Source organism: Neovison vison, chromosome 11, assembly GCF_020171115.1.
Source record: "Neovison vison isolate M4711 chromosome 11, ASM_NN_V1, whole genome shotgun sequence".
NCBI lineage: Eukaryota > Metazoa > Chordata > Mammalia > Carnivora > Mustelidae > Neogale > Neogale vison.
The window spans coordinates 197,924,355-197,947,115 of NC_058101.1; the positions used below are offsets into that span (position 1 = coordinate 197,924,355).

A 22,761-nucleotide genomic window follows, 5' to 3' on the forward strand; every position below is an offset into this window, starting at 1 on the left:
CTCTGTGTTCCTTCTGGTGGAACTGTTTAATGCATAAAACATAAACTTGATAATATTAATATTAATTCTACCTGCTATTTGCCGACAACTTCCTCTGCGCCAGGCACTGTGCTAAGGACTTATAGCACGCCCTGTGATATTTTTCTTATTACTGCATGCTCAGGACGCTTAGGAGGGACAGATCCCCAGCAAACCACTACAGGGGTGCTCAAGGAACGTTTTCGGAATGAATGAAAGGACTGAAGAGGAGGAAGAGAGCCAGAAGGATGGGTAAGAACAAATATCGTGAGCACATCCATATTTCGCAAATGCTCCATCAGTCTACCAAATCCACAGTTCAGTACGGTCATCTCACAGAGTGATTAATTCGGTTCACGGAAAGATACACCAAAGACAACCTAGTGGTTTTTTTGCTAACTCATCATCCTTACCTCGGGGCTTGTAAAAGAGGTTAGATCAGAGCCTGTTTCCTAAAAAAGTGGCTGGTTAGCCATATCAGACCAAAAACAAACAAACAAACAAGTAAACAAATAAAACACACAAAGCGAACTTTGTATTGCTTCTGTTCATCTCTGTGTTAGCCCGAACCAAAAAGGAGCACCACCCCCCAAAAAAACAACAAAAAAAAAAACCCAAAAAACGGTGTCTTTGGCAAGGTATTCATCAATCTGCATTTACTGAACAATTTCTTTGCGCAGGAATTAGAAAATGAAATTTTACAATGGTAAAATCAACAGGGTGGGGACTTAGGAAAAGGAATATGTTTAGAACAAGATATAATAGGGGCACCTGAGTGGCTCAGTGGGTTAAGCCTATGCCCTCGGCTCAGGTCATGATCCCAGGGTCCTGGGATCGAGCCCCGCATTAGGCTCCCTGCTTGGCGGGGAGCCTGCTTCCCCCTGTCTCTGCCTACTTGTGATCTCTGTCAAATAAATAAATAAAATCTTCAAAAAGAAAAAAAAGAACAAGGTATAATATATCAATTATTTGGAGCCATCCAAAATAGGAGGCTCTGTAAGAAAAAGCAAGGCAGGATTTTATGTTGCGGATTTGGGAGTAAATGTCATATAACCAAAATTAGAAAAGAGTACTTGACCTCTGTCAGCTATCACGCCAACAACCAGCTTGGGTTATCAGAGAGCCTCAGATGAGATTGTGCTACATTCCTGTTGACAACGTCTCCAAGAGGCTGGCTCTGGCATGGCCGTGGCGATAGAAAGCGGTATTGTGCAAAAATCAGTGTGGTGTCTGGATGAGGGTGGCAATGTCTCTTCTCATTTCCAGGTTTGGGAGGTGGTGCAGTGCCCAACATACGCATATTCTCCTTAGTAACTGGAGTTACTAAAGAATAAAACACTGTCTTTCAAATTGCTACTAAGTAGTTAAGATGTCCTTGAAATACTCATTTTAGTCATCGGGACCTAAATTAGAGAGCAGAACGACGAGGTATTTCTTTGGCCTTAGGAATGCCGGGACAAAATGACCAGAGCTCAAAAGGCACCATGAATCCACAGGGTCAGGGAACCTGTGGCTCCCTTCCAGGGGCACCCTGATTTCAGAATGGAAAAAAAAATGCATCCTCAAAGAAGAGAATACCATAGTTACGATCACGGCGGATATATGTGCCACACAGCTCAGAATTTTCAGGAATATTACGTCTCCTCACCGTATGGCTTCGCAGATGAAAAAGTTGAGACGCAGAGAAGTTAGGAAAGAAGTTCCCAGGGCATGGAGCTAGGAGGATGTGAGCACGGGACCTCAGACCGGGGACTGTCTCCCCCACGTCGGCACCCTTCCCTCGGGCACTGCTCCCAGCCCTCCAGCAACCCCGTTACGGCTCACACTCCACAACACTCAAGAGACGCACAGTCCCTGGAAAAAGTCTGTTACCATCTGTAGTGGACTGAGTGGCAGCCCCCCAAAAGGATGCATGGACATCCTCACCCCCAGAACCAGCGAAGGTGACGGGATTTAGAAACGGGTTTTTAAGGTAAGGATCTCAAGATGAGCAGATCATCCTGGATTTGCTGGCTGGCCCTAAGTCCAATGACAAGTGTCCTTCGAAGAGACAGAAGGCCGCGTGAAGACAGAGGCAGAGACCTGACAGATGTAGTCACAGGCCAAGATGCAGGAAGAGGAAAGAAAAGATTCACCCCTTAGAGCCTTCGAAGGGAGCAAGGCCCTGCCAACACCTCGACTTCAGACTTCCAGCTTCCAGACCTGTGAGGGAATCGCTCTCTGTGATTGTAAGCCACCTCATTGACGGTCCTTTGCTACAGCAGTGCGAGCATATCACGGCGCTCTCCACGGAGCCAAATTGCCAATGACAAAGGTGGTTGTAAAGCACCTGAAAATCCAAATGGCTTGGTCAACTACTAAGAGCTGTTACCACTGCAGACTCTGAAAGTGATCGACTACCCCGGAGACACCAAGGAGCTGACTCTTGGCCAGTTTCATGACGTGGTTCTCATTTTAAAAATAATTTATTCTCAGAAAAAATGTTTATAAATAGCAGCCTATTCAAAGACTGGTATTTTATTTTTCTTAAAGGTTTTATTTATTTGCACGTGCATGTGAGAGAGAAAATGAGAGAGAGAGCAAGAGAGCTCAAGCCGGGAGAGAGGGAGAGGGAGAGGGAGAGGGAGAAGCAGGCTCCCCGCTGAGTGGGTAGCCTAACGTGGGGCTCGATCCCAGGACCTGAGCCCAAGGCAGACACTTAACCGACTGAGCTACCCGTGAGCCCCAAGACTGGTATTTCAAATCAGAGCTGATAGACTGTAACAACGGATATTACAAGGCTAGAAAAGACATCTGAAATGCATTTCAAAACAATCGTCCTAAAATGAGACAGAATGTTGTCTCCCAAGTGAGTTACAAAAACCAAAGTTATCCCACAAAAGCCATGGCATCTGAAGGGACAAACTCGGGGAATAAAATAGATTCCTCCTAGGAACAAACTCGTGGAGAAAAATAACTGGGAAGGAAACAATCTACCTTTATTTAAAAAGAATAAAAACAATGGTGGGGACCCCACAGGTCATGGGAAAACCACAGGGTCCAAGTAATCCACCACTAAAAGCTCTTAGAAAAGGGGGTGTTTGTAAGATGTGCATATAAAGCCAAAAAATTGTAGGTTTCCTCAACTTCGGAGAGATTCATTCTACTCATGCTTCTCAAACTACCTGTGGCAAGGATGATTTTGTAAAAGATAATAAAAATGAATTATTGGGGCAAACGAAATTTAAAACCAAAAAAAAGGAAGCCTAAATGTTTTCATTTCTAATTTTTTCCCAAATTTTTATTGTATGCAGATATCTGATTGCATTTCAATAAATATAACCAGAACAAATAAAACATAGGCAGAAAAGACACATCGTGCACATTGTTCATTGAAAGTGTACTCAGACAATTAATTTCAGGAAAAGCTATTATACTCGCAATTCTTTGTCTTTCTGTAATTGCAACAGAACACAATTTATGAGATAAATAGTATTCCTCGTATTAAATGCCAATAGGCACACCCTGAACAAACTAAGTGTATCAATAAGGTTTTTAATGTGACAAATGAGCTTGCTTCCTGCTCGTTAAGTTACTAATCTAAGCTGAATGGATGGCAATGCTCTGCAAGAGATAATACGGATCGAAAACGCTTCTGTGTTTTTGTTTTCATAGCAGTCATAGTAGAGAACTCGGTCTCAAAAAGGTGTGTTAAATGGGAATGGAGGAAAAAAAAATAAATGGGAATGGAGGATATTTCAAAGCAATTCAGTAAATAGTTGAAAAGTTAAAAAAAAAAGTCTAAAAAATTTTTTTTAACTTTTACTCGAAGCCAGAAATACTGTATTTTCAGAATTTACCTTTAATCCTTCATCCGTAGTCAATGCCCACAATCTATGCAGTGAAGTCAAAGCTAAGTTTAAATCATCTGTCCAGGACACCTGGGTGGCTCAGTCGGTTAAGTGTCTGCCTTCGGCTCCGGCCATGATCCCAGGGTCCTGGGATCAAGCCCCATAGTGGGCTCCCTGCTCAGTGAGGAGTCTGCTTCTCTCTCTCCCTTTGCCACTACCCCCTACTTGGACTCTCTTGGTCAAATAAATAAATAAAATCTTAACAAAAAAAAAAAAAGAAAGAAAGAAAGAAAGAAAGATGGGGAGTACAGTAACATCCTACCAGGTCAGCTTCAAGCACACCTGAATTCAGTGAGACAGTCCACGAATTAATTGCTTGGACGTGGCTGAAATGTCAATCCCCTCCCAGGTTTAGATACCTACTCTCAATGTTCTTAAATATTTTAACCACTTTCTGGAGGTAGGATTGACATCCAAAAGGCTGCACATATTTAATGTATACAGCCTGATGATGTCAGAGAGAAGCATACACCCACCCGAGGAACAGCATTTTGCCTGTTGTTAATAGCACGGTGTTCTATACTTAAAAATTTGCCAAGAGGATAGATCGTACACTTAGTGTTCTTATCACCCAGACACAAAATACTAATAAATAAAGAGGGCAGGAAGAAACGTTTGGGGGTGATGGAACACTATTGTATTTCAGTAATGCAATAATCTATAAGCATGCCACTCACAACTTCACGTATACAGCAAGAGACGAGAGTGTGTTTTAGAGGGCCATGGCTAATGCAATTTCCAGTTCTACCTTCAGAAGAAGACTGTGTCTCCCCAACCCCATTTTTATTGATGTATAATGACATATCTACTCTTAATTTTTGCATGTAAGTCCTGGTGGACCTGTCCACCAACGCCACTCAGAGTAGCTTTCAAGCAAACTCCTGAACTCCTTAAGGAAGAACCATAACTTCATCTATAAAGGAGGCGGCTTTTTATGGCCTCCTGGGTGTTTGAGCTAAGGGGAAAAGGCATTGTCTTCTCTCCCCTGGAAACTCCTTCAAGTCAGATGAAGAAATCACGACAGCCTTTCAAGAAAGTGAAGTCTACACAAGGAATTGAAATTAACTAGGGGAATTCTGGATTAATAATTTTTTTTTTAAATGACAGATTTTTATGTCAGCGGAAGCATCCCATATGTGAAATACTAGCTTCAGTAGGTTTGGGGTTTTCCTTGCATGCTACAGAACATGCAGGGAATGGAAAGGAAAACCCCAATGATTGTCCATCTGATTGGTGGAGGTGACCACAGTCCCTCACCAAAGGGAGGCTTTAACTGTACATCAGACACCCACGCACTGATCCAGTGCATATAAATCCATGCACGTGAAAATTTAAGTTACTGTTGTGATTACTTCCCTCCCTGCTTAGGATGCCCTAGCCTGGAGTCTGTTAAAATTAATAAGATAATGCCTTTGTGAAAGAAACTCATAAAACACAAAAGCGTCAATCCTCTGGCCACAAAATGACATCTCAAATTGTTTTTAAGGATTGTTCATTGTTACAAAACTTGTTTCAATCACAGTTATAATGGAAACAAGGTAACAGAGCATTTACAAGACCTTTAAGTGGTGACAAGCTAATACTACAGGGGGTTAGGAAGTAAGACAGCGACACACAACACACAAGTATGACAAGTATGACAGCATACAACTATGTCTAGGAATCCAAGCAGGCTGGTAATGCCACATGTTAAAGGATTCCATGCACTTATATTTATTTCTTCCTTAAGTAAGCTTATTTATGATTAATACTCAAAAAGTCTTTAGTTCTTCCTACTCCAGGTTTTTCACTCATGGTCTTCAGACACTATTGTTCCTACAGAATGTTCCTGTATCATCACAATTTCAGTGCTTTGGTCCATAGTTTCTGCTTTGAGCAACTTAAAACCCTATAAGGTCTTATAATACAGCAAAATAATATATGACAATAAAGTAAAATTGTCTTTTCAATAAATTCGTGACCCACCGTAAAAGAAAAAAAAGGCACAACCTTTATAGGAGAAACATAAAGTGACAGACATCGATCGCAGCCCTCTGACAAAGAAAAGCCTTGTGGAAGCCATTAGAAATGAGTAAAATCAGGTTAGCAGGGTGGCCTCACCAGGACAGATGAAGAAGTGTCACAGGACAGGGCACGGAGCCTCCAGGAGGAAGACAGCCTTGGCCAAGGCTAGGAGGCAGACTGTAGCAGCATTCAAGTCTAAATTCTATTCACGTTGGTTACGCTTAGGAAGCTGGGGTGGGTGGTAAGAATTCCAAGTTTAACTTTATATACAGGTATATTGTTTGAAGTTTCTACGGCAACGCGTTTCTTTTGTAGCTTTGAAAAGTGAACTTTTTCTCCCCAAGGAATGTTTTAAAGTCACAAATCCAAATCTGAAATGCAGAAGGTCCATTTCAACAAAAACACAAGGGGCTTCAAGGTATATAATGTAACCTATCTCGGGTTTTTGCCCTTAGAAATGAAGAACCCAAGACATTAAGAACTTAAAACCTAAGCACCTAGGAAAAAATTATTACTCTTACCTCCTGGAACGCAAATGCCATTGTTCTAAGTGGCTGCAGGAGCAGAAGGGAGCAGAGGAAACCAGCAGGTTTTAGGTCCACCCTGGGTCCCAGGCACTATGTGAACTGCTCAGTGTATCCCCACCCAGTTCATTCCCATAACCGCCTTACAAATGTGGCGCAAGTACTTGTGTCGCAGGTGAAGAAAGAGACTCAGAGTCTAAAAGGATTTTTCCAGATCATCAAGCTCAAGTGCCAGGGCTGGGACTCACTTTGGTTTGACTTCCCCAAGCTCCCAAACTGCTCTGCCCTTATCGTGCCTGGCCCCTGATCATGCACCCCCGTTTCATCTCACCTGATTCCCTTCTAGTCTTTCCAGAACAGGTAGATCGACATATTTATCCTTATAATCCTCTAAGCAGTTGAGCCCCCAAAGCTGCACTCCAAACCGAAGGGTAAGACAACCCTAAATATGGATTTGCAATTAAAAAAAAAAAATCTTGGGGCACCTGGGTGGCTCAGTGGGTTAAAGCCTCTGCCTTTGGCTCAGGTAGTGATCCCAGGGTCCTGGGATGGAGCCCCGCATCCGGCTCTCTGCTCAGCAGGGAGCCTGCTTCCTCCTCTCTCTCTCTCTCTCTCTGCCTACTTGTGATCTCTGTCTGTCAAATAAATAAAATAAAAATCCTTAAAAAAAAAATCTTCTTCTTCACTTTCGGCAGGGTGATGCCCATTAGAGATATTTTGGACATTCGTGAGGCAATTTTGTTTGCTGTGACCTTAGAGAGGGTGTCATTGGGCTCAGTGGCCAGGGTTCCAGTGCATCGCGTGGGGCAGACCCCCAGAGAGCATGTTGCTGTGTGGACTCCCCACATCCTGCCAGACACCCATTTGGTGAAACTTCTACTTGCAATTAGAACAGAATCGCGTTTTTACATATAAATATAAATCCGTTTGTCCCACCTTTAATACATGCTGACTTTTCCAGGAGATTACAAGTGGACACATTGTTTCATTTACAATGTGGCCTTGAGTTATTCCTCACTGCAGAAAATTGTGTTGATAATGGCATTTAGCCCGGAGCCAGGAGTGGCCCGCGTTTGCATTCGGGATGACAGCGGACAGGTGCGGGCATTCACCACTTCCTGGGGTCTTCCAGAGAAACACTATCCAAGCATTTGCATATTAAAACACCCATCATTCTTTTTATTTCTCACTTCTTTTGCAACTAGGTAACATACTGGGTTTTTGAAACCATGTGTGTAGGTAAGATTATATTTCTGGATAGGAAAAAAAGCATTACCAAGGCATTTGTTGTAAGGAAAGGATGTCTGGGGGCGGGGGTGCTAAGAGGGTTGCAAATCACTGCTCTACATCAAAGAATCACTGAATAAGAGAACGGGGATATTTATTTTAGAGAACTTGGTCACTAACTGCTGTGTAACTGGACAAGTCAGTAAAAGGAGACAGAAACAAAGGATAAGCCATATAAAAATAAGAGAGGCCTATACACACAACTCAAGATGCTTCAGTAAGTCCCTGATTCAAGAAAATGGGGGTGGGGAAGGACATCAGAAGAGACAAACAGAGATTGTTCAATTACATATCATATTTACATTTTACCTTTAAAAAGGTGGGAATCAGATTTGAATTTCGTGTCGCTTCCAGCCCTATACCCTCTTTTTGTGAATCCTTAAATACTCTACCTTCTGTTTACTTTCCTTTTATTCTCCCTTTGTCCGTTTTTGCATTTATTTAATTTTTTAAAATCGTATTTTATTTATTTAGTTTTGTTTTTGTATTTTTAATTTAATTTAAACTCAATTAACATACAATGTATTATTAGATTTTTAAAAATATTTTTATTTATTTGACAGAGAGAGAGAGATCACAAGTAGGCAGAGAGGCAGGCAGAGAGAGAGGGGGAAGCAGGCTCCCCCCTGAGCAGAGAGCCTGATGCGGAACTCGACCCCAGTACCCTGGGATCATGACCTGAGCTGAAGGCAGAGGCTTAGCCTTCTGAGCCACCCAGGTGCCCCTGTATTATTAGATTTAAATATCTCCTTAAGATATCACAGATCCTGTCAGGAGAAGTGAGATACACTTAAATAATAAATGCTTTTCCAAACATGAGATACTACAATTCTAACTACTGCGCCCCGGCCAAAATGGTTAGACACACCCAGGTCAGGCACGGTCGGTGTATTATAGCCAAAAACTCCTCCCATTATTTTGTATAGATTTTTAAATAATCACTTTAATTTCAGCAAGATTAAACATGCTTAAGAAAAGCCAATCCCAGTGATGCCTTCTGCTAATTCTACAGTATTAAATCTAAAATGAATCACTACCATTTCAAATACATTGGGGAAAGGTATGATATTCGTATCTGTCCATAAACTGAAATAAACGTTGGCGGTGAACTAGATAATCTGCTTCTGAAATTATCCAGGAGATTAAAGCAAAGCCTTTAGACAGCTGTGTATTAAAAATGTAAATATTAGGGTAATATAAACATTCACCGAGAAAGCATTTGGAAAGTGTTGTGATATTTGTGTTTTCCTCACCACCATTTAGAATGTGAATCTGCCTCTTGCCAATTTCATATGTATGTTCTAAGGATATATGGAAAGATACAGGCAAGCTCTTTAAAGTCCTTTATAGGGGCACCTGGGTTGCTCAGTCGGGTGAGCGTCCAACTCTTGACCTTGGCTCAGGTCATGATCTCAGGGTCATGAGTTGTACCCTGGTGTCCGGCTCACGCTGAGCCTGAAGCCCACTTAGGATTCTCCCTCTCCTTCTGTTCCTTGCCTCCCCCCGCCGGCCCCAGTAGAAAAATAAATAAAATCTTTAAAAAGAAAAAAAGAAGACATGATTTATAAATACTAGGTATTTCTGAAGTAGTATTCTGCAAAAGGCTAAATATGGTTCCAATGAGGAGCTCTCATGTGGGACCTTTCTTTAATTCTAGAGCTGCAGAAACACCCACATCTCTTCCTGCCTGACTCAGCGGGGAAACACCGTGCTGCGGGGAGCCAGGTTCCCCCTTTCGTAGCCACAATGAGCTTGCGTCAGGAGGAGCAGCCATGCTCCTTACCTAGCACGAGGCTCAAAGCAGTAACTGGATGATTCCGGAGCGACAGGATCCCTTGTGGGACACAAGGCAAATCAAGGCGCTTGAGACCTTTATAGAGAATTAAAGCCATGAGTAATATTACTAGTATATTCTACAGGCGGATTTCTCAGATGAACATGAAGGGAGAAGGTCTACCAAACACCTCCAACTGGTGCATCTTCAGAAATACCCCACACACAACGTATCCAAAATGGAACTAGTCAACGTCCGCTACCCCAAAGCTGCTCCTCTTCTCCGGCATTTTCCATTCCAGTGAATGACGTCCCTCCCTCACCCAGAGAGCTGGGTCCTGTCCTCTACTCCTGCCCTCTGCTCACCTGCCATGTCCGATGGATCACCAAGTCTGCCAGCTGGGTCTCCAAGGGACACCTCAGGTCTGCCCACCACTCTGCCTCTCCACTGTCTTCAGAGCTCCTGGCTGCCAACGTCTCAGGCCTGGCTCCCTGGAACAGCCCTTACATGGTCTCCATGCCTCCCCTTCTGCCTTCCGCAGTGCAAAGTACTCTGACATCACTTTCTAGAGTAAAAACCTGCCATGGGCCCTTGTTTACCATTTCTTAGATAATGTGCATATTCCTTAACCCTAGAAGTAGGGTAGCCATGTATTTCAGTCTGTCTGGGATTTTGCACCTTATGCCTGTTACTCTGGTGTATTTATTAATAATGCCCTCTTTCACTGGGCCATGTGTCCAGTTGGGATGATAAATTACATGGTCATCCTACATACAAAGCCCCTTCTGAGCTTCTCCTTACCTCGCTCACTATCTTCCAGGCGTAGTGAATGTCTGTCAGTCCCTTTCTTTCCCATCGTCTGTAGACTTTAAGAACAGGAGCCCGTTTCTCTTCCTCTCCCTAGGCACCTGCCACCCAATATACAACTTGCACAGAGACACCTGATATCACAGAATAAACCAGCCAAAGAGAGTCCCAGGAATATGCTAGCTACCTAATGAGTATACTATAGCAGATGACTAATGAAGATCTTCCGAGAAATTAAAAGGGAGAAATAACTCAGCAAGCTAGGGTTTGGATTTAAGGCAATCATTTCAACAAGCAATTCTCGTTCCTAGATGACTTTTGAAAGGGCTATTTTGATACTAATACATTTTCACAATCCCCCAGCAGAAATGTCTATTATGGCTGCTGCTCTGTCTCTTTGATTTGAAGACATCTATAGAAGCCACACACGGCTCCCAGAGTCTCAAGCAAGAAACACAAAACAAAATGCCATAGAAATGGATCAGTACCTTGAACAGGTTTTCAGAAATACTGATTAGTGTTAAAAAAAAAAAATATATATATATATATATATATATATATATATGGTTTCTTCCTCCAAAAAAGAAAAAGGTGAGAAACACAACTCCATATTATTCGATTATGCTTTTAAAATGAATACTGAAAGCCAATTTCTTTCTTAAAAACAAAAGTTAGGGAGCTAGGATAATGAGTTGTCAGAGATAGACAGAAATAATCAGAAAACAGTGCACATCATGCCAACAAGACAGCTGTGTGTCTCAGAAATGCATTTAGCCACGAGCTCATCAGTGCTCCGGCCCTCCACCCCAGGATACAGCTAAATGGTCTTTTTTTGGGTACGTGTGGGGGTGGAGTGAGAAGCGAAAGTTATGAATCCCTTGCAAGAATCTCTTTGTTCCCTTTGGTGTTCCTGTTTACAAAAGACTCAGAACCTGGTGCGATCCATGGCTGAAGAGTCTAGGAACCTATTAGTAACGAGTGGGTCCCAGGACTTCAGCAAATCTTGACATTTATAAAGATGGCTACGATTCCATGTCATTCTCCCAAATAACTATGAATTTCAAGTTACCTCTTTGTATCTTTAAGGACTATGTGCATGGAACTTAAGACAGCAATTAAAATACGGTATTCAGGGGCACCTGGGTGGCTCAGTGGGTCAAGCCTCTGCCTTTGGCTCAGGTCATGGTCCCAGGGTCCTGGGATGGAGCCCTGCATCGGGCTCTCTGCTCAGCGGGAGGCCTGCTTCCCCCTCTCTCTCTGCCTTCCTCTCTGCCTACTTGTGATCTCTGTCTGTCAAATAAATAAAATCTTTTTTAAAAAATACGTTATTCATCTGAGCGCATTCTTGGACAGTTACCGAAGTTGACCTTTCTGGGCTTGAGTTACACCACAAACCCAACCCATTGCCCAATTTTGTATTTCACACTTTATCCAAAGCTTCTGTTTCTCTGCAAAAAACCTACAGCTTTCTCAGACATTTTCATTTCCTTTCCATTCTTACTTCTTTAAGGAGTGGTCAGGGTTCCTTTGAGGACCTTTCCCAAAAGGAAACCAAGGAAATTCTCTTCTGTCTCAGAAACCTAAAAGACTCAGGCCACACTGGGTTGGACGCTGGACAGGAGGCTCAGCCCACTCACTGGGCAAACGGCCCGCACCCACGTGCACAGGACCCCTGATCAAAATCTGTGCCTCCACAAAATGACAAGTTTATTCTAGACCTCCTTTGTGATCACCCATTAATAACTGGAATCACTAACAAATAAATCCTTGAAGCCCAAGGCTCTCCTCCATTATCTCCACAGTATCCTCCACCTGACAGAGACGGTTCTCAAGAACCTCAAGAAGGCAAACTCCAAAATCCTTCAGGCATGGAAGTAGCCCTACATAGGGGGGGTTTTCTTACTGTTGTTGTTTTCAATCTCCAGAGCTTATCTTCTGCAAAATGAAGGCAGGAACCGGGGCTACGAACATTCAGGGGACCACTCTGGGAAGACACTCCAAGGAACAGGAGAGGCAACATCAGATGCCAAAATGCCCCATTGTTAGAGCTGAGCCCTTTCCTTACTGAGGTAAGAGGGACAACTGCACTCAAGACAGATGGCCTGGAGCGAAAACTTGAATTGTGTTCCAAAGAAGCTGCCACAAAGCAAACGATGCAAAACAGAACCGATGTAATCCCCGCTGTGGACCCTCGGGACATTCAATTGGGAACCGATCTGCGAATTCTGTCCTCTCCCTAGAGGACCTTGACCACCATTGCTGGTCCTATCACAGCCTCCCCAAGACCATCCTTCAACAGCAAGGACAGGTGTGGAGTCAAGTCAGTTTCTGGGCAACGTGGGGGAAGACAGGGTGCCCCGAGGAGGGGGCTGTTCACTGACCTGCAGACAGAAAGTGGGGTATTTGCTAAGGGACAGGATGGGACAGACTGATGGGAGCTCCTCCCAGCTGGCGAGCCCAGGGGAAGTCCCTCGAAAGGACAAAACAAGGCAGTAATGAGGGTGTCACAGCAGCACACACGCATACTCCTCCCTCCTATCAAAAGCATCAGTTGGCACCCTCGAGACTACTGAGTCCTTCCAATAGTCTGCTGCAATAGACTGATCTGCTACTTCCTGATCAGTAACACGAGCACTGAAAATGTACCACGTCGACCCTGCCAAGCCGATCTATTTTAACCCCACCATTTAAAACTGCTCCCTACAGGTCAGGGAAATTGTAATTATGGGCAGTTAAGCCTTTCCTACCCCTAAAAGAAAAAAAAAAAAAAAGACAGAGTTCTAAGAAATAAATGACCCCTTTTTAGAGACCCAAAGCTGCTTGTGCTATCCTCAGACCATAAGGTTATTACTGATATGAAGAATCACTAACTGTTATTGAGCACAAATTTCATGCCAAGCACGACTCTCCAGGTTTTACATTTATTAAGGCTTTTAATCCTCGAAACAATCCCATAAGTAGATGCTGTTATTTTCCCATTCTACAGGCTAAACCACTGGTTACATGCACGATCTGTATCCAAACTCCGGCAGCCTTCTCCCCAACCTGGGCCCGGGGCCCCTGGCTGGCGCTGACTCTACTTCCAGAAAGCCACCTGCCAAGTCTGTGTGTACAAAGAATTGACAACTGGCTGGAAAACAGATGAGGGTCGATGACTAATATTCGCCATGACGTACCATCATGGGATCTTCACAGTATGCTGCCCTTTTTGCAGTAACATTTTTATTTTTTCTTTCTGTTAGCTGTACATTGATACCTGACTCACAACCCAGGTTCTGTCTCCTAATTCTGTTACATTTAGTTAATAGCACCTGGGGCACCTGGGTGGCGCAGTCGGTTAAGCATCGGACTCTTGGTTTTGGCTCAGGTCATGATCTCAGGGTCGTGAGTTCGAGCCCCGTGTCAGGCTCTGCACTGAGCGTGGAACCTGCTTGACATTCTCTCTCCCTCTCCCTCTGCCCCTAGTCCCACCTCTTTCTTTCTCTCTCAACAAACAAACAAACAAAACAAAAAAACCCATCACTCCCTTTATTCTAATTCCACACTGAAGGATGAAGAACTAAAGGCTTTTACTAAGGGAACTTGGATCTGGCTTCCAAACCTGGCTCTGACGTTTACTGACTATGTAATAATATTCAACCCCAAACCCCTCATAAGTAACTGATATAATCATAGTACCAACCTCAAAGGTCGGTATTAACTATATACATATTATTAACTATTATATGTAACTGGCATCTCATAGGCCGTCAATAATGAAGGATACAATTAGCACAAAATTCTAAAATCCTTTGGGAAAAACAACATGGTTTTTACTCATTTCTTCTGGGATATATATTTATCATTCTGAATGTTTATCTTGTATGCTTTACTTATTTTTAATTTTAGTATTTATTTTATCTCAAGTACCACCTTTTTTTCCATTTTACTTTTTAAGTTTATCTTGAATAACTATTAATTTACCTTGAATATGTGTTTATGCATGATGTATTTACATAGTGTGCATTTTTAGTGTCTTACTTATGAATTTTAGAAATGTATCTGTGCTCATATAGATGGCAGAAATAGGTATTTCTTTTTAACAGGCGAGCAGGATATGCAGGATGTCTTTAAGAAACCAGAATTAGCTCATTCTCCCATATAAGACAATTTCATTTTAATTTGGAAGCTACCAATTTGGACTTAGGGAATTATAGAATTGGGACTAGGCTGAAGGTCATCTTTACTTTAGTCAGGATGGATAAGTGGCATAAATATGGTTTCAAGGGATCATATCAATTACCGAAGAAGGAAAAATAACCTGTTTTCAAATACTAAAGGAGCAAATTCTTATATGGCAACAACTGATATGCTAATTATAAATAATTTATCCATTCGTTAGATAGCCTGAGGACATGAAAGTAATGACTCCATTTCATTAGACATTCTATAAAATTTAAATCTTTCACTTATTTAGACAAGTCTTCCTCCTAATTATCCCAAATTAGTGCAATTCTAGTCCTAGTTATATTTATTACAATGTCTAGTGGGACATTATATACATAGCAAGTCCCATCTGACAAAGGCCTAATTAGATGATCAATTTTTCTTGTCTAGAGCTACAGATGAACACCAACGGTCCTGAAGAAAAACTTCTTCATGATGCTGTACTCAGCCCTGAATTATTCTTGGAACAACGTTAAGAGGAGTTTGGGATGACTCAGTTTAAGAAAAAGACTCAAAAATGTTTGCCCTTTGTATTTCTGTGGAATTTGGATTCCCCTCTTCAGTATTCAGCATACCATCATCAGAGAACCATCCAGAAGATTAAGCAAAATGCCCCAGATTTGTCGTCCTACATTGTACCTGCACTTCCAAGACCGCACCTCCCATGAGACACCAGCCCCAGCTTCACTGGAAGGTGACAACACAGAGGGAGAAGGAACCTCAGCTTCTTACAACTCTTGAGCCTTCTGCCTGGCAAAGGGCCAATCCTAGAAAAATCCGAATGTCTGGTTTTTCCACTTCTGCATTCAGATTAAAGAGCACTGGTTACGAAAACCATTCAATCAAACGAAATTAAATTTAAAATTAAATGCCACCACAAATTCACCATATCTGGCCTCAGCCAGGCTCCTCAAGAAGTTGCTCACAACTCTGTCTATACATCCCTTTTCTGGTACCAGCTCGACTGTTCTGACTTCACCACCTTGCCCATCTCCCCCTTCCACCTCTCACAGCCGGTAACCAACTTCCTACTTCAAGGAGGAGACAGACACCGTGGCATTGAAATCCCTCCACATTCTGGCCCCCATGACCCTTCCAAGCTCTTGGTAACCCCTCTCCACCTCCCTAGTTCTTTCTCTAGATCCATCAACCGCTATCCCAAGACAGGATGATCTCATGCAAATCATAACATGTCACAACCCTGCTCAAAATTCTTTTGTGACTCATTATCCTGCAAATAAAATCCCAGCTCTTTGGTTTGAACTCAAAGACCCCTGTAGATCTTAACCTGTATCTCCCACCACCCCCAGCTTGCCTCCAAAGGGAAAGAACTGCCTGTGTGAAGCCCTTTCCAGCTTTCCCTCCCTGACCAGCTGACACCCCCGGAAACTTTAAGGGCCAGCTTAGGGCTACTGTCCCTCTTCTGAAGTCCCCTGCGGTCCCCCAGATTTCAGCCAGGCACTCCTGTGTGGTATCCCTCCCTCAGCTCCCTCCAAGCTTGTGTGATACCATCCTACAACTGCTTCTTCTAGGTCTCCGGAAAATTGTAGGATTCCTGAAGGCCAGGACTGGTCTGCGGGCTCCTTAACTATAGCACTCAGGCTCTCCCACAAGTGCTCCATGGACACAAGAGGACGGGGCTGAGTGAAAAACGGGATGAAAAAACCGAAAGACCTCGCCCTGGGCGAAGAACACAAAACCAATGGCTACCACACATCACGGTTCCTCAGAACCCCCTGAGAAGCCTACAGAATCCTGGGCCTCATCCCAAACTTACAAACCTAAATCCTTGAAGAAGGAGGCCAAGGACATGTGTCTGCTTAACAGCACCTGGATGATTCCGCAGAAGGAGCTAACCCCTGGCAGGTCCATAGACGGTATCCAGGAGCCACGGTCCACACAGTCCATTCCTAGCCTGCCTCCCCGCCCCCCCAGACGAGTGTATCTGGGATGCGAAGACAGGGGCACCTCCAGGCTGACCTGTCAAATGCACCACACGACTTCCGGCCGCCCTCTCTCTACCGTCATTGAGGACCTGTGACTTCTCAACACCCAACATTTCACCTCCACGTATGTTCCAGGCTCTTGGTATATTTTAAGCACCCGGAGGGAAAGGGTTCTTGCCTCTACATCCCAGAGCATTGCCCCGGAGCACACGCCACAAGCAGGAAGGGCGTTCGGATGACCAGAAGTTGACTTTATCCACATTTAAGTACGTCTCTCATTTGAGAAAAAAAAAGACAGCATTCAAAGAAACTAGAAGCTCCTTATTGTATCTGCTGTAACTTGACCTTCCACCGTGCTTATTAACCAGGGGACTGTGGCCGTCTTGAGGGGAAGGAAAAAAGCCTCCAACACTCATCATGTTTCTCTGTGTGGGAGATGACCACATGGAGATCACTCCGCCTTCCTTCCAGCTTCCTGGGGAAGAAAGATCATCTGGAACACAGGGAAGCTGTGAAGATCTGCTCTTCCTAAGATCCATGACTAAGAGCACCCCACACCCATTAGGTGTCAAAAGAAAAGGGCGCCTGGGTGGGTCGGTGGGTTAAGCATCTGCCTTCGGCTCAGGTCATGATCTCAGGGTTCTGGGATCAAGGCCCGAGTCTGGCTCCCTGCTCAGCGGGGAGCCTGCTTCTCCCTCTCTCTATCCCTTCCTCCGTCCTCGTGCTCACTCTCTCTCTCTAGCTCTCTCTTTCTCTCAAGGAAATAAATAAAAAAAATCTTTTTTAAAAAAAAGAAAAAAGGAGAAGTAGGAAGGTAAGAGGGAAGGAAGGAGGGTGGGAGAGATGGACAGAGAGAAGGAGGGAAGGAGGGTGGGAGGGAAGGGAGGAAGGGAAAGAAAAGAACCAATGTTGGCGAGGATGCGGAGAACCTGGAACCCTTCACGGTCAGTGGGCATGTGAAATGCAGCTGCTGGGGAACCAGCATGGGGTTTCCTCAAAAAAATCAACCACAGAATTATCATAAGATCCAGCAATTCCCTAACATATACCCAGAAGAACTGAAAGCAGGGGCCTGAAGAGATGTTTGCTCCCCCACGCTCACAGCAGCCAAAGGGCGGGAGCGACCCAAGGGCCCATCTGACAGATGAATGGACACACAAAATACAGCCTCTCCCTACTCGAGACTATTACTTATCCTTAAAGAGGAAGAGATCCTGATGTCTGCTACAACCTGAACACTGAGGACGTTGCACTGAGTGAAATAAAAGGACACGAGGACACAGTGGTCACAAAAGGACAAATAGGGCGTGATTGGATTTGTATCAGGTTCTTGGAGTAGACAAAGTCACAGAGATAGAAAGTAGATGATTCACAAATTCCCAAAGATGGAAATGAATGATTCACAAATTCACAGAGATAGAAAGGTGGCTGCCAGGGGCTGGGAGGAGGGGGACAGGGAATTACTACGTAATGGGAACAGAGTTTTCGTTTTGCAAGATGGCAGCAGGTCTGTGGATGGATGGTGGGGACCGCATGACGCGAACGTATTTCATACCACTGAACTACACTTAGAAAGAATCCAGATGACAAATTTTATGGTATGCGGATCTTACGACAATGAAAAAAAAAGGAAAAAGAAATACATGACTAAAGAATGAGTCCGTAGAGTTAAATATGCCTGTACCTGCGAAGCAAACTATTCGTCTCAAAGCAGCAGGACACAGGGAATGGGGGAGAAGTCTTGTCATTTCCATACGTTTTATATTTCCAGCATAACGTTAAATGCTTTTCTCTCAAGGAGTACTTGACTAATCAAATCTCTCCCAGATTGCTTTCTTGGCAATAAGAAGCTAAAACAAAGATATGCAAATATTCAGAAGCTCTAATCTTGGCTGAATACAAGGGAATGTGACCTTTTCCATTCTGAGTTTAGCTACTTTGGTGCCTTGTTTCTAAAGTTAATACACAGAAACTGTAAGTCACATGGTTTTTTTTTTTCACTTAAGAGCTGGCAATTTTGTTATATTTACTTGGTATTTTTAAGTCTGGTACAGACAGAATGTAAGTATTTGCTGATTAGCCATTAAACAGGGAAAGAGTTAATAAGAGATACAGCTTTGACTATTACATAGTGTCTAAAAGCAATTTCTGGGTTTTGCCCCCCTCTTTTTTGGAAAACCCAGTGTATCTTAAATATTTGTGACTCTTCTTAAATATTCTAAAGAATACGGGAATTTGCTTTATTTGTTTTACTTTAAATGTTATATACTCCAGGGGCGCCTGGCTGGCTCGGGAGAGTATGTTGGGAGAGTATGTCTCTCTTCATCTCAGGGTATAAGTTTGAGCCCCACCCTGGGTATACAGATTACTTAAAAATAAAATCTTTTGGGGGCACCTGGGTGGCTCAGTGGGTTAAAGCCTCTGCCTTCAGCTCAGGTCATGATCTCAGGGTCCTGGGATCAAGCCAAGCATCAGGCTCTCTGCTCAGCAGGGAGCCTGCTTCCCCCCTCTCTCTCTGCCTGCCTCTCTGCCTACTTGTGATCTCTGCCTGTCAAATAAATAAATAAATAATCTTTTAAAAAGATAAATTAAATAAAATCTTTTTTTTTTTAAAGGTAGACTCTAAGGGTTACATAGGTGCTAGATTTTGCAAGTCTTCTGACCACCAGAAGTACCAAATGAAGATGATGTCCTTATATTATTCACACTCACTACATTGCCGTGGGTCACGGAACTCCCTCCACTGGCCACTGAAACAGTAGGAATGACCACACAGGATGTTCTCAGAGGGATTCCTAGGGGGAATCACAAAGACATTTTCTCCCTCTTCCTCTAAACTGAAGGTATTATAATATACTTCTGATGTACTCTACGTCAGATTATTTTCAAAGATAAGGTCCACTGACCCTTTTTAACCATCTATGCTTTTTTTAACAGATTCACCAAAATTGCAAGTTTATTCATTTCTTTACCTTTACTTAATCCTATCTTGCGTCATGCAGACCCATATAGCTCCTCCTTCTTTGCCCCCTCCCCACACCGACATTTAAATCTATGGTGTAGAACACGGTCCAATTATTCAGTTATTTGGATCTGGGCCTATAGTACTGCTCAGGACAATGCTGGGTCTGAGCTCCTACAACAACAGACGGCAAAAGTTCAACTGCGTTGTTTCTTCAGTGATTGCATAGCTAAAGAAGGAAAGAAAGGTATGCAAGAGAAAATAAGCCTGCCGAAGAAAAGGGTTTACGAATAAATGAAATGATGTTATGTGGGGGGACGTCTTTCCAGTTAAAGTTTCAGATTTTGTTGTCAAGTCCTTTGGTGCCCAAACAAGTTAAGGCCTAGGAAGCTTATGATCCCAACTGTTTGATCTCCTCCAAGAATCAGGGAAGTTCCCCAAGTGACGGAGGGCTCATGGAAACATGAGACCAATTAAGACAAGGAGGAGCTCGCGATTGACAGATGAAGAAACTCTGTCTAAAGCGGTAAGAGAAAGGGTATGAAACACCAGCAGGAAAAGATGCCAGCGACCTTCTCCCCACTGCCTCCCTAAGACTCTCCACTATCCTCCCAACTGTCCCCGCACCCTTCTTCCTACCCCTTCACCTGCCCGATTTTAGGAGATTACAATCCTCTAGGCAAGTCAGGGTAACATCTGAGAACTAGATGGCAGAGTGGAGATAACTCTGAAATAACATACACGAATATTTGAGGTTAATCAGAATATGCAGGAAGGGCGAAAATCTGTCCTCTTGGTACAGTGCGGTCTCTCAAGTGGGGGACACATAGGGTTGGAGCAAGACAAACCACCAAAGTGGTCAAAGAAATTACTTAATATTTACTTAAAAGTAAGAAGTTAATTTCACTGGGGTGCCTGGGCGGCTGAGTGGGTTAAAGCCTCTGCCTTTGGCTCAGGTCATGATCCCAGGGTCCTGGGATCGAGCCCTGCATTGGGCTCTCTGCTCAGCAGGGAGCCTGCTTCCTCCTCTCTCTCTGCCTGCCTCTCTGCCTACTTGTGATCTCTGTCTGTCAAATAAATAAATAAAATCTTTTTAAAAAAGCTAATTTTACTAACATCCAACATACAGACTAGCAGTTGAATACATGCATGACTTAAAGTGTATATGTGTGTATGTGTGTGAGTGTGAGTGTGCGTGTGTGTGTGGTATATAAAATCTCAGTTTTGTTGGGGCTCCTGGGTGGCTCAGTGGGCTAAAGCCTCTGCCTATCTGCCAAAAGACTCTGCAGATCTCAGGGTCCTGGGACACATCGGGCTCTTTGCTCAGCAGGGAGCCCATTTTCTCCTCTCTCTCTCTCTCTCTGCCTGCCTCTCTGCCTACTTCTGATCTCTGTCTGCCAAATAAATAAACAAACAAACAAACAAATAAATAAATCTCAGTTTTGTGATCTGCGCTGCTTATAATATTCATTAGTGGCTGCCTCCCAGGACTGTTGTGTGAGATGATGCGATCACTCTTACTCACTGGCTGGTACCAAGTACATGCCCAATACACTGGTTCCCTTCCTGGGGGGAGGGAGGTTGAGAGTAAAAAGGCTCCCCCCCTCATATCTACATTTCAGGGCCACACGGGAACTGTGCTTGGGTCCCAGGGCCTTCGACCTCTGGCCTCCCACCATCAAGTGGAACTAAAACCTCCCAGGCCCTCACAATCTGCACAAATGGTGTATAACCAGCAGACACACCTACCACATACCCACAGCATCAACCCCAGCCTGAGGACACCCACAGGGCCTCACTGGAGAGGAGGCTTCACACCTCTGGCTGTATTTGGAAATGTAAACCTCCTGAAAATCAGATGGGAGACCCTCTCCTTTTGCCTGTGGCATCCTGAACCTGTGCGGAAAACATCTACGTTCTTTTTTTTATATATATATATTTATTTATTTATTTGACAGAGAGAGAGATCACAAGTAGGCAGAGAGAGAGGGGAAGAAGGCTCCCTGCCGAGCGGAGAGCCCGATGTGGGACTCGATGCCAGGACCCCGAGATCATGACCTGAGCGGAAGGCAGAGGCTTAACCCACTGAGCCACCCAGGTGCTCCCAAAACATCTACATCCTCTAGAAATGATGCTTTAACAAAAGCCAATGCAGAGGCACCTGGGTGGCTCAGTTGGTTAAATGTCTGCCTTCCGCTCAGGTCATGATCCCAGGTCCTGCAATCGAGTCCCATATCAGGCTCTCTGCTCAGCAGGAAGCCTGCTTCTCCCTCTCCCTTCAATGCTCCCCCTGCCTGTGCTCTCTCTTTCTCTCTGTCAAATAAATAAATAAAATCTTAACGACAAAAATTTTTAAATAGCCAACGCTTTTGTCCCATTCTGGAGATCTAATTAGAGAGAGGCTTTGGGAGTTCAACGAGTAGGCTGCACCGTGTAAAGCAAGGTCTCCATATCTGTTAGGATCATGAGTTCTCCTTCCCTGGACTTTAAGGAAGGAGGATGGGGGAAGGGGCAAAAGTGTTGAAAATGGACAGGTAAAATGCAAACTCAGGAGTAAACAAGGCAAAAGCGGGAAGCTCTGAGTTCCCAAATCCCAGTGGCCACAGCTCAAGTGTCTGCCTGGGAAGGGAAGCAAAGTGGGGGGGAGGGTGTGTGTGGCAGCTTTGGAAGCTGTAGGAGGAGGGGGGCTTTCTCTCCCAGCTCAGGCTGCCATCCCAAAGCCCCAAGACCTGTGGCTGAACAAGCCGCTTTTAGGAAAGCTGCTGAAATTGTAACAGTTTGACAAGTGGACCCCAAACCAGAACCCCCTTTATCTCCTACAGCATTCAGGGGGACTTCTGACCTGAGATTCCATGGGACCATTATTAAACTCACTCACAGAGGGAATGGGCTTGGTTTAGAGGAGAGAAGCCACTGGAGCTCGCTTTCAAAACTGCCCCTGATAGATACACCGTAGATTCGGCATGGCTTTCCCACGCCGCGTTCCTGTGATAGTCAATTTCACTGCACACACAAACATGTGCAAGCACACAGCCTCACCCTCAGCCCAGAAGAGGCTCCCCCCCGCTTTACCTTCAACTGAAAAGTCAAGGTAGGGATCTCAGATTAAGCTGAGTCTGGTTATACCGGGCGCTGTTCCTCTGATTCTAGCGAAGCCAAGTTCTCTTAGATGTGTCTCCCACGGGAGTACTGAATACACAACAATTCTCTACCATTCTTCCTAGGATGGAAATTCAAGGACAAGTGAGCCCACTTAGGTAAATGAATAATTTTGTAGATTTCTTAAGAAGATCCCATACCAAAATCAATAAGGAATGGAATATTTGATTTCTGATCAAACGAG

General features: G+C 43.9%; 1 protein-coding gene across 4 annotated transcripts in view; it reads right to left on the reverse strand.

Annotated features, from left to right (window-relative positions):
• The window catches only part of STOX2 (storkhead box 2), a 176,211-nt gene that overhangs the window by 73,802 nt on the left and 79,648 nt on the right, over positions 1–22,761 (reverse strand). The window contains exon 1 of one of the 4 annotated variants that reach the window (XM_044225643.1): positions 22,491–22,522. The exons of the other annotated variants lie outside the window; for them this stretch is intronic. The gene's annotated coding sequence lies outside the window, so the exon portion shown is untranslated. Of the gene's footprint in view, positions 1–22,490; positions 22,523–22,761 lie in introns of those variants that run through there. 4 annotated transcript variants of the gene reach the window in all.